Genomic DNA, 20,158 nt, shown 5'->3' with positions numbered 1-20,158 from the left:
ATCTATATTTCACTTTGAAGATGTTCTAGTGTGTCTTGGATTTTGATCCAAGAGAGTTCCCCTCAAAAGCAGACGAATATTTTTTATGACTGCGTTTTGAGTTAATTCATTTCAGATAAACTGCAGCATGTTAGATCTGTGGCAAAATCACTAAATATGAGCTATGTAAGAAAAAAATTACTCAATTCGTAAAGTCTTCAAAATTAGTATAGAAAAACTACTTTTGGATTGTTTCTTAATTTTTGTCAAATAAAATGCAAAATAAGGTGTGAGGTGTGCAATTCTGAGACTAATTCAGAAATCTTATTTTTCCAAAGCAGAGCACAGCTTTTTCAGCCGTTGAAAATCAAACTATAATGACTGACTTGTTTTGTTACATATCTGGGTTTATGCTCAGAGTAGTAAACAAAAAAATAAAAATAAAAGGAAAGGGAATTAGGTTGCCTCAGGTATATTTTGATGGAGCCAGAGCATGATGAAAAGCACTCCAGGTCTCATGGTAGACACATATCTTACAGGTGTTGTTAAAATCCCCTTCATAAACTGTCTCTGGTCAAAGAAGAATTAGGGAAATAAAATGACATTTTAAAAGAATACCACATAGCTACTAGAAATTCCTTTGCATAAGCTAAATGAATTGTTTCTTTAGGGATAGTGCCACAGAGTTTGCTGAATAGGGAGTATGTCAAATTTGAATCTCAAGTGCACAACACAGTTATATGAAAATATGAATAAAAGCAAAAAAAATATAGAAGTTCCTAAGATAATTTTGTTCCTTTTACTTTTTTTTTTTTAATTTTACAGCTTTTTCTTCTCTCTCTCTCTTTTTTTTTTTTTTTAACCAAGAACAGTTTCACATTGTCTTCTACTTGTGGTAGAAACTTTTTATTTTTGAAATCCTTGTGTGTTGTAAAGTGTTTCTGCAACTGTTTATTCGAATTGTCACATGCAGAAACACTTGCAAACCATGAAGGGCTAAATTTGTCTCTAAAACAGTAAAAGATGCCCTACTGCCAAGGAAATGTTTTGTAGTGATAGACTGAAGAGCAATGTAAAGAACACAGCAAATGTGTAGAACATCAGCTCAGAGAAAGACTGAGTTTGGAAGGGTTCCGCTGAGATCATCTAGTTCAAGCCACATGCTTAAGCAAGACTAGCTAGGGCAGATTGTCCAGGGCTGTACTCTGTTGGGTTTTCAATACTTCCACAGATACAGACTCCACCTCTCTGGGCAACTTGTTTGGTGACCTTCATAGTAAAAAAGGGATTTCTTACATTTGGATGTAATTTCATATGCCCATTGTCTCTTGTCCTGCTAGTGGGTACTGCTGAAAAGTAGTGACTCACTTGTCTTCATTCCCTGCCATCAGCTATTTATACACATTGATAAGATTCCCTTGAGCCTTCTCTTCTTCAGACTGAGCAGTCCCAGTTCCCTCAATCTTTTCTCTTGTAAAAGATGCCCCAGTGCCTTAGTGATCCTTCATTGGACTTGCTCCAGTACGTACATAACTTTCTTGTACTGGGGAGCCCAGAACAGGATGAAGCAATCCAGATGCAGCCTCACCCATGCTGAGTAAAGGCAAAGGATCACCTGCCTTGACTTACTGGCAACATTCATCCCAATGTAGCCCAGGATGCTATTGGCCTGTTTGCCACAATGGCACGTTGCTGACTCATGACCAGCTTGTCCACCTCCAAGCTCCTACTTGGAAAAGCAAAAATGTAGTTGAAGATCCATATACACTGCTTAGAAATACATGCTTGATAAGACTCACTTCTATAAAGCCATCAAAAATGAAAGAAGCTGATCAAGTAAGAACAACTTGCAGACTAGAACAGTAAGAAACTCAGATGTAGATTTGAGGTTACTTTCAAAGCATTAGTAACTGCTGTCCACTGGAGATTTTGCAGAAAAATAATAATCAAAGACTGCTACATTAATACTGTTAGGCTAACAGCATAATTTCATCTACTCAGTCCTCTTCAAAATGATTTTTTTCCCACTCTGGCAATTGCATGCAGGATAGATCTTATTCTCTTTTGGATAACCTATGTAAATATTTTATTGACCAATTTTGACAAATGTGATCTGGATGTGAAGTAAATTATGTTCAAAAGAGGTCAGAAGGCTTCCTTTCATAAGCTACAGTCTTAAATCTGTTCTTCTTGCCTGTGACAAACCAAGCCAAAGCAGGATCTTCCCTTTTATTTTGTTCGGTTATAAGTGAATGTATTACATTATTTAAACTCTTCTGGCGTAGAAGGTGACATAATATACTATACAAATAATTATACAGTGATCTCTTCATGACAAGGGAAAAATACTTGAAACAGACAGATTTTAATAAGACAATTGATTTGAAATTATTTAAAAGAATGGAGGATATCTCCAAAAGGTAGATAAGAGCGTAATTTTCAGTTCACATATCAAAATTACATATGTGAATTTTCATTCAAAGTGAGAAGCTGTAAGCCTTCTGTCATTCTGCCCTTGGATGATGTGAAGTTTGCACTATAGTCAGGAGGAAAAATATGCACAAGAAATATAAGGGCATGTTTGTATCACTAACCTAACAGTTCAGTTTCAATTTACAAATAAATTTGATCATGTTTACCAATTATATTTTTCTTAACATTATCATTAACACAAATATAATTTATCTTAACATTTGCATGCTCAAACTCCTAAAAATCAAAAGTCCAATCAAATAAGAAAAACAACTAAGACATGAAAAAGATGGGATTTTTAATGGAATAAAATATAAAGATCTGATTACAAGTACAAGTATACAGACCTTTCTAAAATCAGTGACAGCAGACAATGAATTGTCCCCACCTTATTCCCCTACCCTGCAAGGGTCAATGGAATAATAGACCGAGATATGGACGAGGTAAATCACAGTACATTCACCACAAAGCCAAATAAAAATTCTCTTGATGTAAAATTTTCACCATACAGGTGGATTGTTCAGAAACTGAATGCAGCAGAACAAAACAGTGTCACTTCAGTTTTAGTTGAATTCTCTCTAGAATACAGTACATAATGCCTCATCATAACAAATAAACATTCTCATGTTTTGTGTATATTTTAGCTGTCATCTGAGGAATAGGTAAATATAGTATTTGTTTACAAACTCTAGTCTTGATCTTCCTAAATTACATATTGCTTTGAAAATAAGCAACTAGCTACCAAACAGATGCACAGTGACAAACATCTAGTGAACTCAACTGAGCTCTGCCTGTTTACACCCCCACAGGATAACACAGAAGTGTATAATAGCCTAAGATGAGATTTTAAATGTAAATGCACACTATTATTAAGGTATAATTTCATACAAGAATGACACAATTAGTAAAATATACAGTTGTCTTAAGAATATGAAGGCTAAATGTGTCCAGCTGCCAGAAAGATTGAATATCAGAAGCCTGTGAAGTGTTTTTGTGATGTTACAAAATACCTGCCACGAGCATGTGCTATAGTAAAAGTTACTTTAAATTGAAATTAGAAGGTTCTCTATAGCTATTAAATAATGTATCTCACATTTTTATGAAAACTTCTTCCCAAATCACTTCTGTCTAAAGTAAATAAGGCTAAAAATCCACCTTAACAAAAATACAACATTGAAACAGGTTCAGTGATTTTCCAAAATGACAGAGAGAACATGTGAAAATATTACTATTATAATGACTTTATAAATCTAAAACTCATGCATGGCTGTGGAATCCAAACATCTTGCAATATCCTGGTGCTAAAACTCAAGCTGATGACTTTCTTCTCAGACACTCCATTGACTCTCTCAGTTTGAAATATATTGGGGAAAAGAGGATATTTCCTAAAGAAAAAAAAAGTCCTAATGATTATCTGCATATTTTAAAAATTTTTAAAACTTCTATTGCCCACCTCCATTATAAAAGGCAGAATAGCACCATTTCTTTCATCAGCAAGAAAATTCATCTGTGAAAAAAATAGCAAATAGCAATAGTAAACCTCTGCTGATATGAACACCATCAGTTTTGCTTAAAAGACCCCTTTTTTATTCATTACAGACTGCTAAAATCAGGGTAGATCCAGTTCAAGCAGCTAATATCTCGTAACTATCTTAAAACTGATGTTAAGGAGAAAATTAAGGTGCATGTAACAAATGTATATGCATACTTAATATCTGTGTCTCAGTAATTTTGAACTAGCCCAAACTTGTATGAATCTAGAAGGTATTACAGATTTCACTTATGTCCTAAAACCTTCAAACACCAAGTTAAACTCACTGGTTTTTTTTCTTGGTCAAAACTGACTACAGAAAATGCGCTTGGAAGGAACCTCAAGAGGTTATCTTGTCCATCTCTCATACCCCATGCAGGATTAGCTCCACTAATGATATTTCTGACAGATGTTAGTTAAACCTGGTCCTAAAACCTTCCAAAACTGTATTCCTTATATCTGTAAGGAATGTATTCTCACTTCTAATTATAATGTTGTGCAGATTTAACGCTACCTTAAAAAACAAACAAAAATAAAACAACAAAAACAAGCAAACGTGCACTGTGCTAAGACTAACAAGAACAGAAGACCTTTAAGCTTCCTGATTCCCATTTGCTCACCATTAACAACTCTAAAATGAGAGTAGATAACATTACTGACTATTAACAAGGTTGGATTGCTTTCATCCTGCTATTTATTAGATACAAAGAAGATGCAGCCCTAATAGGGCAAAAACTTGGTCTTCCTGGGTGGAAACTGGTGCTCACAGAGACTGACTCTGTGTATCCCAGCAGGTATTTGTACACAGGAGAGCCAAAACAGCTGTGTGGGAAGGGCATGCGCCCATGGCAGGGTGCATATACAACTATGAGTACATGAAAAGGGATGGATGCTTGAATGTCACCTCTCTCTCTGAAATTGCCCTGTCTATGGTACTTTGCAGACCATAAATACTCTTTAAAGATTTTTCTCCCTACTGATTCTTTGTTCTGCTTCTCTTTTGTGTGTGGATAATTATGGTGGTAATTTGGCTACAGCATTTTGAACTAGCACAATTTTTAGTAAGGACTACATGGATTTGAATCTGTCAGCTAGTCATAATGCTTCCTCAATATTACCCATTTAGTGTCAATTATAAACAAAAAATAGCCCACTTATTGTCTCATATTAGCATCCACATCAATAATTGTGCAGAACAAAAGGCATAAACTGAGACCATCTGCTCTCATTACAATAATCTAACTAAAAAGCTTAGCCAGTAACACAGTAAAAGATTCTGATACATTTGTCTGCGATCATGCTGTTTAACTGTCTTTTGTGATTAAAATCATTACTGCTTTGGCCTATAACCTATTAGGACATATATTTCCTCATTTCAAGCAAAATATTGTCATTTTATTTTTATTACTGTATCAAAGTAAGATGACCCATAAGAAAAAAATTGTACTTTATTTTATACTTCATTGCCACTCCCTTTCCTGTCGATGCTGACAATACTTAAACATATATTAAAAAATCATGTATGCTGCAGATTTTTATTGTTTTGACAAGTGCAGAACTCTTAAGCTGTGTTAAATGCCAATATAAAACTATATTAAAAGTAAAATGTTAACCAGAAGTGCCATCATGACCCGAAAAGTAAAAAAGAAAGAAGGGAGTATTTAAAAGCCTACAATCAAAAAAGATTGTTGATGTTTAAAGAGAATGTACTGTGACTTTTTTCAGCATTGTGTATGTGGAATTTTTCCTGGCAACTTGCAAGAACAGACAGGAGTTTAAGAAACATTCACATGAAAGAACAAAAGGCAGGAAAATCCCTGCTGCTTAATACGAATGTCCCTATTCTACTCTCTAACACATCAGGCCTGTCAAGACATCTCAGTTTTTCACTTATAACAAAAATATGTAAATGAAAATAATGCATTGCAAATGCCCAATGCATTTAATACAATGTTTGGTTCCAATCAACTGCAGATTCAATAAATGCTTAGATGTTCCCCAATCCCCAAAGAAAACCACTGAAACTTGATTACAGGTTGTCTTTGAACAGCAAAAAATATTTTTTTCTCAGAAATTGAAATATCAGACATTTTCTATGTCTGATTTTCTAGTATGCTAAGGACTCATCTTTCTCCATGATTTCAAATGGATTTTTATGTGCTTACAGCATGATTCATAAGCTCTGGGACTTCTTGTTCATCCTATTTATGGTATGAATTCAGTAACAATTTGCTTCACAGTATTCAAAATAATACTTGGGAGGAAATCAAAGGTAAATTATCCCTTAGGAAACTTGGTTTATAAATTGTAATACTGGCAGTTCATGAACAGACCCTAGGATGCCTGAAAAAAAGATTCAAGAGGATAGTAAAAAATTCATGCCTATTTCTAGATTTTCAACCTTGGCTACTTTTGGATTAGATATTTTTTAGCATTTAGGCTAAGAAGAAAAGGCTAAATTGATTGTATTTGTGGTTAATTGGTCTATTTCTCAGTCCCTGCCTAATAACAGTTGAACAGCTTGCTGAGTTTTAACTAAATTATGGGATTAGAAGTCTCTTTTATCCCACTTATGTTAAGAATATGAATTAGAGATCAGAAAAAGAAGGCATGTAAAGTTTTCCAGTATCTGTTGGCCAACAGTAGCCAGCAAATATAGCACATGTACATAGGCAGCTGATCAGCTCATGCGTGTAGTTGAATGATTAGCTCAAATACAACAGTGAGATCATGTGCTGCTTTTTGACTGTCCAAGGTTCTCAAAACAGACACTGGCAAATGCTTGGGGAGGATTAAGGAATGAAGTGTGTTTGTTATGAGTAACAGAGCTGCTTGTGTACCAACCAGCTTTTCTTCTTTAATTATCAACACTCTGCCTTTTAGGCAACTCATGCACAGAAATGAGTCTCACGCTTTAATCTTTTCTTCTCACCTTCATAGATAAGAGGATTCTGGTTATGTATATTGGTAACTCAGTAGTTACCTATTCTTGATAAAGCAACGCAGTTTCAAACTTCGCTCTTTTGTTTAGAGCAGAAATGTGATCTATTCCTTCCCAAAAAGTGGCCAAATAGTAAGGTATAAATTGAGCCTCTGCTTTTGCTCCCCAAATTAAAAATACTGCCATAGTGAAAGTACATTCATGTTTACACTTCAACCTGTCATGTAGAAATACTTTCACTTAAAAATGTGAAAAAATCTTTGAAACTAATAAAATGCTTTTGCCAATATTGAGAGTTTTATTTTTTAAGTTCAAAGTGGTTCTTTTTCAAAATTTAATCTTATAAAAGATAAAGTTTTAAAAATGGAAATTGAATTCCCACTGTATGGCCAATGCATGTGGGAATGCCGTTTTTAACAATTTTGGAAGAAAAGTATGTTACACATGTTCCCACTATTTCTAATTGGAAAGTATTTCAAGCTGTTCTGGATCACGTAGTTTATTTTCCCAAAGTCTGCACATATCTATGCAACTACAATACAGAGTAATGTGTAGGTTCAGAGCAATGGCTAGCATGATGGAAGGTGTTCAACAAATTGGCAAGTCATTATTTCAATCTACATCTGCTTAAAAATTTGGTAGTGTGGGCTGTTTTTATGAAATCAGGGCTGAAATTTACTATGTTCTCCACCTGTTCCAAAAATAATAAAGAACAGATAGAAATAAGTATAATATGGGATAGCAATTCTGACTAGCTATTTTGCACTCATATGTTATGATTAATAATGTCATATACAAATGCTTTTATTGAAAGTAAAACCTAAAACAAATTAAAAAAATAATAAAAAGCAAGGGAAGCAGAAACTACAATTTTTTGCCATATATCTGGATGAGGAAAAAAATTACCCAATGGTATGTGTTCCTCTCTATTACTTTCCACTAGCATCAAATTTGCAGACCTTTCCAAATATGACAAACTCTTTTGTGCGTGTTAAAATCATCCACCAGTAGAAGGGACACTTGTTTTCATGACAGATAGAAGAATCATATTCTAATATTTAAAAACTACATGTAAAAACCCACCCCATCTCAAAAAAGAGAATAAATGTATAGTGTTCTAGATTGTCAACTCTTAAAATTAATTTAACCTCAGACTGATTTATAAAATTAAACTTATTTTATTTAACTTAAAATATCCCTTAGCATTCAGTTCTGTACCAAAAATATGAAGTTCAGATTGTCTCTTCTCAGTCAAAAAGCTTGTTTTTTTCCTCAAAAATTCAGATGAACATAAACATGAAATTGGTTTCATTTTTTTTCTCACAAACTGCTCAATATTTTCATATACAAAAGGACTCAGTCTAGGGACCTTAAGATCAAGGGAGTATTCATAAGAAAATCTTCAACTGATTGCTCGAGAAGTTGATTATATCTAGACAAAAAAGTGGAAGCTAGACCCATTCTTGCAGAATGACGTTATCAAGATTTTCTGACTAAAATGGTTTTCCTGATTTCCCTCAGTCTTAGTCCATATTTTATGAGACAGCACAAGCAATATGTAAAAATTTTGAATTCGGAAAAAAAAGGAGGAAGGGAAGTAGGCACAAATCTAATAAATTTTAATGATCACACTTTGGAGAGATCAACTAATTGAAGCTGTGAAGGATTGGTGAACTAAAGAATACTACAAACAAACCTGATAGTCTCAACAAAAGTAGGCAACCAGACAAAAAGCTCAGTGGTGAAGGTCTTATCACCAATAAACAGGGTTTATCACCAGATTATCTCTAATTATCACTAGACATGATATATGTTCTGGAGTGACTTCTCTGTTAAATTACGTCACCTGCTGAATGGCATGTTAGCAGGGTGAGCTTCTCACTGTCAGATAAAAATTATTAATTTAAACTTAGAAGATTATCTAGGTGTTTTCAGTAATAGTCTGTGGTCATTATCTTCCAAACACTTTATTGCACCCCTGCTGCCAGAAAAATGCACTATCACCCTTCAATGGTGACAATGTTAGTGACTTGTACTCTATTTAGAGAAAGGTAGAAAATCTAATTGAGCTCTGATTGTACTGCGGCTGGCAAAGATGCAATATAAACTACTTTAAGTGTGAGGTAGTTCCCCACAAAAACACCATAATTAATTTCTTGAAGGTTCTGCAGGATGTGAACCAATTACATCAATTAATACGAGGCATAGTTAATATAATATCAATTTCAATACGAGGCACCAACATATATAAATTTTTACACAGAAGGTTATAGTTCCTAAGAAAATCATTCCTAAATGACACGTTTTCCCTCTGAGTTGATATTTTGACCATAGTACCAGTAAGAAGCTCTTTTCTTCACATCTGGATTTGTTAGAATGGAAATAATCAGACTTACTAAAGGACTTCTCAGTGCTATGAGAAAAGACTTGCTGAAGTATACTCATCCAAACAGAGATCAGCCCGGACTGAACTTTGGGCCCTCCTACTACAATATACTGTATTGATTGTCTTAAGATTACAGTCTATGCACAGAGTCATTGAGGTATAATTTTTCATAACCAAAAAAATCATAGCAATCTCTAGGGCATAATGAATTTTTGTGAAGTACCAATGCAGCACACAGAGAAAGAAATGCATGAATGCAATTATTCTCTGATCCTGGCATATTTACAAAGACAGCAGCATCTCAGGGTCAAATCTGAAAGATCATCAATGGATAGGAAACTTTAAATAGTCCTCAAGATCTGGTTAGTTTAGCGAAAGTTTCTCAGAAAGCATCCAGAAAAGTGAGGACAATATTTTGTTTCTTTGAATATAAACCATCTAATCTGGTGAGGTTTTTGTTTTGTTCTGTTGTTTTGTTTTTTTTTTTCCTTTAAGAAAAGAGATCATTTTCATAGACAGAATCACACAGAGTGTGCTGAGTTGGAAGGGATCTACATAGATCATTGAGTCCAAGTCCTGGCACAAGATTTAAAAATTAAAACTATGCATCCTGCACTTATATTTTATTTTAAGTACAAAATTATGGAGAATTGGAGTAAAACTAAATGGTGGAATAACGGCTGACTTCAAATGAAGGTCTTTTACTGTGAAGAGCATTCTTGGTTCTTCCTTCTAAAATTATGACTTAGACAAAAGCGAAAAAATTTCTTTGGCTAAAGTAGTTCTTATTAGAAGGACACAACCACTCCAAAGTAATCTGGTCACTGCATTTTGTAATATGTTCTAATTAAAATAATTTTAGACTAGAGACAGAGTCTCACATCAAAGGACAATCACTTGAACACCAGGTTATTCTGAAGTAGATTGTTTTCTTATTCTCATTATTTGTTCTATTTGGAACATTCTCTGATGGGATAATATAGCCAGTTGTTTCTTGGGTTCCTTTTGGTTGCATAGGTCCATTAAAGTAGGGTTAAAAGAGTTTGTGCCTGGATGGATGAATTATGTTTACTTCTCCAGCTTCCTTTCAGCTTTAGGTCTAGTAAATGCTTTTAAAATTTTGGGTTATATTGTCTATCACTACATTTTTGGCTGTTGGGTGTTTTTTTTTTTTTAGTTGTCACTTTGTTGTACTTCAGGTTCTGGGAATATCTGGTATTCCAGAGCTTTTCTACTAAGTTGAATACAAAGAGAATTATGGCTAAATCACTACACTGAAAATCCCTTTATGTTTTGGCTTCAGCACTCAAATCCTATTTTCCAAAGTTAAAAAAAAAAAGAAGAAAATCCTCATTTTTTTTTTTTTATCTGTTCCCTCATCCTTTAGATTGTTTACTCAATTCACAAATGTACTTCATTGGAATTTTCTTCATTTTATAAAATGTACTTTAGAAATTATATATATGCAGCCTAAATAAAACCAGGACTTACCAAGTGCACTGTGTTTACTGTAGGCAAACATTATCATTAAAAGTCCATGTGTTGTTTGCTCTGTTCTGAAATTCACTCAGTTAAAAATAGAACATTGAAAAGTCCTCTACTCTTCCATCCCTGCTATACTCCTGCATCTGTATTCTGAATAATTTTTAGTGTATGGTAATATTTATAGAGAGACATCAGTCATAGTAAGTGGAGAAATTACCAAGACTATGGAAAAAAAATCACTTTAAAATGTATGTCTTTCTTCAAGTCTAATACGTGACTGGTTTCACTCTAAGAGAATCTAAGCACTTCAATTGTACAAATACCTAATTTACAGGTTTAAGAATTTCCTTTTATGCTGTACCTAGCCCATAAATGGTAGTAACTTCGAAGGTCTTGGAAATCTCCACTCTGTTGAACATGTTGATGCATGTACCATTTCTAATGGTTTATATCTTTCAATAAAATCTTTGCAGTGTTCTTAAGGATTATTCACATTTGTGTTGCTTGGGTCATTTGTAATCTTGTTTTCTCTGCTGAGTGATCCACATATCTTTCTATACCATGGTAAAACTGAACTGTGCCATCCTTTTTCTTGTCTTCGTTGAGTTGTAGGTCATGCATTCTTAATTTTAAATTCAATAAATCATTTGAAATAATCTTATCTTTTGTAGTCATAAATCATACTGTATTGGCGTCTTACAGAGATGTGAACTTGTACTCAGTCTATAAATGGAAACACTTCACAAAATATTGTTTGTTTGAATGCAACTACTGTATGCAGTCTTTTTCTTTGTGTTATATCTTTGAAAATATAAACCCAAAATTAGGTGATGCTTCAAAAGGCAAGGGGACCAATGGGAGCTCACTCTGCACTGCAGCAATCATCGGCCAATCAGTGGGGGATGAGCGGGAAAGCAGGGGAGGACAAGGTGGTAAACAACTTTTGGCGGAAAAACGTGTGGGCAAGTAGAGATATGCCCTATACAGTACAAACCAGGGGGATTAACGTAGGAATATACATGTGGGTACATAAAACACTGCATAAACTAGGGAATAACATGAAAGTCCATAAATAGTCCACTTCTTTAGGCTCTGTATAAGTCTCTCCGGGCTTTAAATCTCTCCCAGTCGCTCTGATGTTCCTCCACACCAACCACCTTCAGTTCCAGGGGAGAGCTAGTAAACCCACGACATATTCTTAAGTCCTTTTCACTCTGGGTTGCTCTATATTTCTGTGACTCTGCAAGGGCAACATATTTTTTAACGATTCTGTTCAACAAGATAACTGATAAGACATTGCAGGTCGTGTGAACTAGGTTTGAGGAAAAAGAATTTCAGTTTCTTCCGCAGAATGCAATTGTCCAGAATGAAAAGCCTTAAATGAATTTTAAATACGTCTTTTGCCTTTAGAATTTTAGTCAATTTTGGTATGCTTTGATAAAAATTTTCCAGTCTCAGCATTTCATATGTTATATTTTTTCACAGAAAAGGAAAATTCTCTGGAGGACAGAAAAGAAGGAAAAATATTTTGAGTAAAAAAATGTCTTTATGGTATCTAATAGTATGCATGATAACTCCTGATTGATGTCTTTTCTATATTCTATAGTATAAATAGAACACTACTTGAGTTTCCAGTGAGTAAGTGCTGGTAAGTATGAAGCAAAGCATGCTGCGACATGATGGCAGAAGGTTTCCATTTATGTAAAAATTTCTTTATTGCAGGATTTTGGTCCACTGAAGTCAACAGGTTTTGTAGACTCCATGCCCCAACCATTCTGGAGGTCGGTACCTGTGCATCTGCTGAAGAAGAAGACTACAATATGATGTTGTGAGTATATTTAACATCCGTTCAAATTTTACAACTCCCCAGGCAGCCCCTCTCCCATTGCCAGATAGGTCCATGGTGAGGGACTGAGAACCTTGGGCTGAGTTAATATATGGTCTTGGGCTATGGCCAGGAAGAAAGGGGGAAAAGGGACAGTAAGACTGAAGACCCTCAGGGCCAAGGCATTGACTATGTCATTCTTGTAGATGTTATCATTAAAAGTTTTTTGCTTAGGACAGTGGTAAGAAGGTTCTTAGGTTTGGGTGGAGGGTTTTGCCTGGTTCTTGGTTTATTTTTGGTTTGTTGTTTGTTTGTTTTAAAATAAATACACAACATCATTTCCTGGGTTATTCCCTTTGGCTTATTTATGGTTCATGCATAAGGATCTATATTTCACTTGCAGCCACTTATAAAATTCCTTCATGCAGTGGAAGTAAAACAGCTTATCCTATTTACCTTTTCCAAATGGTACGTGATGTCCTGCTTCAGTAATTGATTTGCTTATGGCACTTACTAGTTTTCAATACTGTGCCACTTTTCTACCAATAACAAGTAGAAGCATGAACAGTGAAGGTTATTATTTACTAGCCACAGCTCAGTGCACCATATAATCAAATCCTTTGTCAGAGCATCCTGCCACATAATCAGATCTTGTGAATTGTCAAAGGCAATTTCATAAATATATATATTCATTTAAAGCCTCAGTAAACTTGTCATGGCATGAGATAAGCACATTGTTCTTTCATTTTTGTGTTTTTCCAGTTGTTTATATATGTAGTAATTACATTGTCTTCAAATACAGTTTCTGCAGTGAGAAGTAACACTATACATCTATAGCATACTTCTGTCTACAAAACCACAGTTGTTAGACTGAATAGTTGATTTAAAGGTTATTTTTTCCCTATTTAATATAATTTTAAGATTTTTATGGTATTTTCCACGTTGTCTAATGAGCAGTGTGATGCACAGCGTAAAATTAGAAGAATCAGGAAACCCCACAAGGAGTGCATATCTTCCCCAACTTGGTGTGCTTTAAGATGCTAGCTTCACTTCTTGCTCTGACAGAGTGTTGAACACCTTTGCAATTTTTATTTACTGCAAGGAACAAGTTGGAAAACTTTTTCATAAAGATGTTTTTATGGATTAGAATCATAAAGTGCAAAACTGAAATGAAACTGTGAAGAGACAGGTTGATTCAAAGCAGGAAAAAAGGGGTATTAGACAAGTGTTCTTAGAGGGAAAAATTCCTAAAGAATTGCTGGAAGTATTGTAACAGAGGATATAAATGTTAAAAATATTAGAAAATACAGTAATTTTAGGTGAAAGAAAAGTTGTTATATAATGTCCTGTATATTCAAATCCTGGTTTTAAATATTAGGTGTGAACTCTATGGCTTTAGAATCTCAGAGAAATACCTAAAACTTTTAGAACTCTATTCTATCTGTATATGAGGCTTTAGTATTTGCAGTCATATAGATCCAAAGGCATATTCTATGAGTGCTGCAGAAAGCATTTTATAGTTCAAACATAATTCATGCTTAGTGTGTAGTCTTCAGATATCCTCATCGACTGTACTCTAATTGGATGGTGATGATGAAGACATCTGCCAGATTAAAAAAAGTATAATCAAGAAATATGCCAACCAGAACAATAGTGAGGAAAAAGGAGAGAAGAAAGAAAAAAGCAGTAACAATACCCCAATTAAAATGAAGAACAAAATAGTAGAAGTGCAGATGAGTGTCGGTTTTCTTCAGACAGTACAGACAACAGAGCTGTGCAAACACATCTAAGATATGGTTGGAAAAGACATATCTATATCATGCAAAAAATAAGTAATTAAATAATATTGTCAGGATTTAGTTGTAACAAATCCAGCAGTACATTTTCTCAGATACATATTCTATGTGAATTGACAGTCAGAGAGTGAAGGGTTAGGTAAACAGTAACCAGTTCTTGAACTCAATGTGCTTTAGCTCTGGCTTTCCTTACAATCCTGATTATTAGATGTGGTATATTAATTTACTTTACACAAAGGAGAAAGAAGGTTATAGAGAGCTACAGTTCTATCTAATATATCTAATATGACGTCATACAAATAGGAAGTGTCATCTGCATTATTAAATTGCAGGGGACCTTCATTTCATCTTTGATTGTTTCTAACAGCATAAGGGGTGTTCAGCCACTTCTGGACATGTTTATGCATTGCAAAAGTACTCAGGTACCTATTTCCAGGCTAAAATATCAGGCCAGATCTGACAGTCCAAGAAAACCTACGCTGCTGCAGCTCCGTGCCCCAGGTTCAACTAGTGGCAAGGCTGAAGATGCATTCCCATGAGGCACATGCACACAAAACACCACAATATTGAAGGTGTATTTAGCAAATTGTTCCCTCAAAATGGGATTTTATCAAACTGGAGGGTTTATTGCAGGGCTATTTCCTGTTTTGACAGTACTTGATTTTTAATTACTTGAGTGATGGTGTCTGCAGTACACCTTGATAAGACTGCACATATTGGCAGACTGGGAAGGATACCCTTCTGAAGGGCAAGGCTAGAATGCAAAATGACTGTGATGAATTAGGATGCATCACTGAAATAAATAAGATGCCTATCAAGAAGGACAAGTTCAAAGTGCTACAATGAGAAGTAAGCAGCTGCAGAAAAATGAGTTGGGGATGACAGGCCAAGTAACATTCCTGCAGGTATGACCTGGGCTTAGCTGAGCTTTTATAGATTCATAGAATCATGTTGTCCAAGTGCTAAGGACTGTGGTAAGGACTTCTGGAGGCACCAAGTACTGCTTGTACAGGCTATTGTCAGCACTACATCAAGTCAGCTCTTGGAGTTTTTTTAGGCAGCATTAGTAGAAAATGTCTAGCAATTAGTAGAAAATGTCTAGCAATTTTCATTCTTACTCCAAAGTTATTTCTTCATACCTGAGCAACAGATTCAGTCACCATCTGTGCCTAGTCCTTTCCTTAAGAATCTGGAGTATATCACTCAAAAACACTTGACATGGTTTTAGTCTTACAAGGCATTTGAGTTTTCAGTTTCTCATCTGTAGGCTTTTCTAGATCCGTTATCTATTTCAGTCAGCAGTTTTCTGACTCATGATTTTTATTAGCCTATTTCTTATTATAAAATTTAATCTAGTAGTTCCAGACTAGATTTTGTGTTAAGTAAGGCTGGCTGGCATAGCATTGGACACACACTCGGGAGTATGGAAGCAGGAAAACTTAATGCAGACCAATGCATATTGTTGGGCAGGGAAGTTGTGGATACCCCATTCCTGGAAAGGTTCAAGGCCGGGCTGGGTGAGGGTCTGATCTAGGTGTCCCTGCTCATGGCAAGGCAGTTGGAATTAGATGAACTTTAAGGTCCTTTTCAACCCAAACCATTATATGAATGTTACAGAAAAAGTCCCTAGCTCAGTCAGCTACAGAGTTATATGGAGAAAGGTCTGGGCAGAGAACCCAGAAGAAAATAAGTCAGAATGTAAAAATCAGAGTAAACGTTGAGGTGTGGCTCAAGAAAACACTGTTGCAGAAAAAGACTGATCGGAACCTCATGAAAGACACCTGAAGTGTGTCCTTTAGTCTGCTCAGTGCTGATAAAGCATATACTAGAAGTTTTTATCCCACTGTAGTCATTGTTCCATTGGGAAAGATAAAATAAATAACTAGTGAGAGATCATTGCAGAATGATAATAATGATAGGTGATATACAAAGACAGGAGTATCTGGGGCCGATTAGACTGGGGAAGACAATGCTGAGGGTACCAAGAGCAGACTACACAAAATGAGACAGGCATAAATCTCCTGGCACGACACAAAAAAAAAAAAGAAATAGCGGGTAAATCAAGGAAGGTATAGCATTAGACATCAGACAAATGACTTGCCAACAATAAGGATAATTCAGTACTAGTTCAAGTGAGAAGACTGTAGGATAGTTAAGCACTAGTTTAAGCAAGAAGATTGTAGACTCTCCAAAACTGGGGATTTTCAAAAGAAAATTAAACAAATACCTGATAGGAATTGTTTCACTACCTTGAGGCAGGAAATGGATTAGACAACTTCTCAAGGGTCTTTTAAGGCTTATTTCCTATGAAACAATTAAAATATAAAATGTCCAAGGATACTAGTATTGTTGACACTAGTACTATAAATTCTATTTCTAGGGAAGAGCACATTCACTGCTTCTAGACAAACTTACAAGAGGAAAAACAAAACAAAAACACTTGCAATGTGGGGCACTTAGAAATTAGAATACAAAATGTATTCTTTCTTAGATTTAGAAGATATACAGTATTGGTAAAGGCATACTTTCTACTCTGAAATCATAAGAAAATTTGCAGTTTACTGTATTGAAGGTGTATTTGGCCCTTCATTGTGCCTGTCTTGACTTTATTCAGGAATCATTTGTCACAGTGATAGACAATGGAGAATCTTGAGAATAGATGACAATGTCATAGACAATGGAGAATCTTGAGGTCTGAATTCTTAATCTGCTTGCCCAATAAGAAATATGATAAAGGGTTACAATTAAATTTTCTTATTCTTGACCTACACTGTGTCATTGTATCCATTTATTATGATAAAGAATTCTATAATCTCATGAAAACAGATCAAGAGGTAGCTGGCTAATTTTCTTATCAACAACCACTATAGTGCTTTGATAAAAATGAAAACTTTGGACACATAAGAATTGAAACTGACAAAAAGCATCTATGAACTGGTTTCTGGACTAAAATTGCTACTCTTGCAAAAGGGGGCTGTTGTCATCATGACCTTTTACTAATAAACATTAAAATACAGAATTATTTAACTTAATTTTGTGGCTATTCCTGCAGTGCATGCAAACAAAATTTAATTAAAGATAAAAAAAGTTACATTAGATAATGTTTTTGACCTCCTGCCCAATTACTGTCTATAAATATACTGACCTCTGCTTCTGGAAAGCATATTGGAAATGAAACAAAAAAAAATACACTAAAGAAATATATTTATTGAATAGAGTTTGGTAGTAATAGGGAGCACTGGATGCTCTCTAAACACATAGGAAAACTCTTTTTGTCTCAAAGACCTTACAATTTCAAGTGTCAAAGCTGAAAAATGTGGAAATGCACACAAGAAGCAACACAATCAGGGTAAAATTAATCATGTGTAATACTTGTGTTTCTTTTTGCTCTTTTTAAAGTTGAGCATACATATTTTGTCACCTACTGTGACTCAGTTCTCTTGAGCCATTTTGTTTTTCTTCAATATTGAGCACCAGTTTGCATCCCTATGCTTTTATGGACTTCTGATTCATCTGAATCAGATGCAATATTGTACACATTTTTAAATGAGATGGTTGTCACTCTTTGCTAAGTAGACAGGTAACTGTCAGTGAACCTTGTTATTGGATTGTTTGTTTCTTTGGATACTTGCAAAAGGTGACGATATACTGGTTTAAAAAAGAGAATTAGAATATTAACTAATATTCTTCAGTTTCTATACTGGTTGCTTTCATGGTTTTCAAGCTTTGCACAGCTATTCTGCTGCAGTCCATTTGTATTAAAAACAAACATTTAAAGCCTTTTGTTGCTCTAAATTTTTGATCCTCTTCTCATGAGCAGATACACATGGAAAAGAAGACTTTTCTTGCCAACCGGGTCCAGAATCCATTTTGAAGCAGTCTTCAAAGATTTCAGTTACCAAGTAAAAGTCTACGTAGGAAGTCCAGCCTTGCTTCTTTCTTCCCTGACAGAAATTGATTTATTTCTTAGAATTTCAGTTTCTCTGTAATGCCTCAATGTTCATTTTCTTGATAGAGTTTTTTTCATGTACTGTACGCAATTATGCCTTAATCTCACTGTTGATGAAATGGCACTACAGCACTCAAAGGTCAATCTTTCAGCTTTCACAATAGAAATTATGACAAAAATAGTCATAGGCACAAAGTAGATATTTAATTGTATGTTCTAAAGACTTGCTGCTGTTCTCAGTAGAGTTGAAATTGCCATTCATTAGTACATCAAAAAAAAGTCCAGTTACAAAAAAAGAAACATCCAAAATAGCTAAAATCTCAGCAAAAATGCAGTAATAGCTAGTTTATCATCAAAGCAGTAGTAGTTCAATGTACTCAAATAGTGTGAATAAACTTCGTCAGCTCCTGCATTCATGATTTAAGTAAGTGATAAAATCTTGTTTAATTCAGAAAATGCAGCACTTTGGCTACTTTAACTGTCTTGAAAAATGAAGACCCTAAATTGGCTACCAAACTGGGAAGCATTGTTATTTACCAATGGTGATCTACTTTGTAAAGAATAAAGAATTCTACATCTTTATGAACATGCAGAAAACTCAGAGAGGGAGTATTTTGTGGAAAACGGGTTTCCTTTCTGTGCTACTTTTTATATCTTTTTGGAAGATAGAACTACTGCAATGTGTCTGTCTAGCTATATCAAGTAGACAGTTCAGTAATTGCTAAGTAGTCAACTGTTTCAAAAATTGTAGGGAATAAACAGCTTGATCTGCTGGATCAAAAATTTCTGAAATTTACAGATTTGATTATGTTCAAGATTGTGCGCTCAAAACTGGGACTATAAACTGAATCTGGTAATCTGTATTTGCCTAAATCACTTTTTTAATATTATGAAAAGCAATCAGATAAAAGAAATTCCTTTCTAACAGCAAACATATTTTATTTATCTCAAGAACAGATGGAGCAAGGTAGGCAATGACAAATTGCCAAAATAATCACAGTTTTAGAAGAGGTACCAAAACCCCTGTATCTGACAAATGACACCAAAGACACTGAGAAAATTCCTTAATATACCAAGACTTTATTGATATCTCTAACAGATTTGGAAAGCTCCAAGGAGACAAATTGCCACTAGTTTCCAGTGGCCACACTAAAGCAGAATTACATAATCCCACTCACTTTTAGAGGTGAATTTACACTAAACCTTCTCTTTTGCCCCCAGTGTTCTGTGATGTTTAGATGTTAGCTCTCTTCTACACTTTCATAAAAAAGGACTTAAAGGACTGAAAATCTGGTTGGATCATAAACCTTTCTGCCCACAGCAGATGGAGTGAGGCAGTCAAGTCAGTTTGTTTTGAAACTTATGATGTTTTGATAAATATTAGCAAATTAAAGTAACAAGAATAAAGCAGCTTTAAGCTAGGACTTCCTCAGCCATAGAGCTAGAAAATAAGAGCAATTCAGATGAACACTTTAAAGTATATACTTTATAGGATACTGGTAGCTACAGGAAGTAGACTATAAGAGAAATGTGTATAACTTGTCCCAGTGATGAGCACAACTCACAAATTACTGCCAAAGCTACGAGTATGGATTTAGCAGTCTAAAATTCGCAGTAGGATTATGTTAATTTTTCAATAATCACTAAAAAAATTGTTTTCTGGAATGCTTTTCTCCAGATAGTTCTTTTGTTTAATTCAGCACAGGAAGACAGTTACCATGTATACAGAATTTCATACACGACCTTGAAAAAATGCTATTTTTACTGTTAATGTAATTTTTGCAAATATCCTAT

The sequence above is a fragment of the Pipra filicauda genome, unplaced genomic scaffold (genome assembly GCF_003945595.2).
Source record: "Pipra filicauda isolate LSUMZ 115617 unplaced genomic scaffold, ASM394559v2 scaffold67_size6003252_pilon, whole genome shotgun sequence".
NCBI classification, from domain to species: domain Eukaryota; kingdom Metazoa; phylum Chordata; class Aves; order Passeriformes; family Pipridae; genus Pipra; species Pipra filicauda.
The sequence above is the reverse complement of the archived record's forward strand: the minus strand, read 5'-3'. Positions refer to the sequence as shown.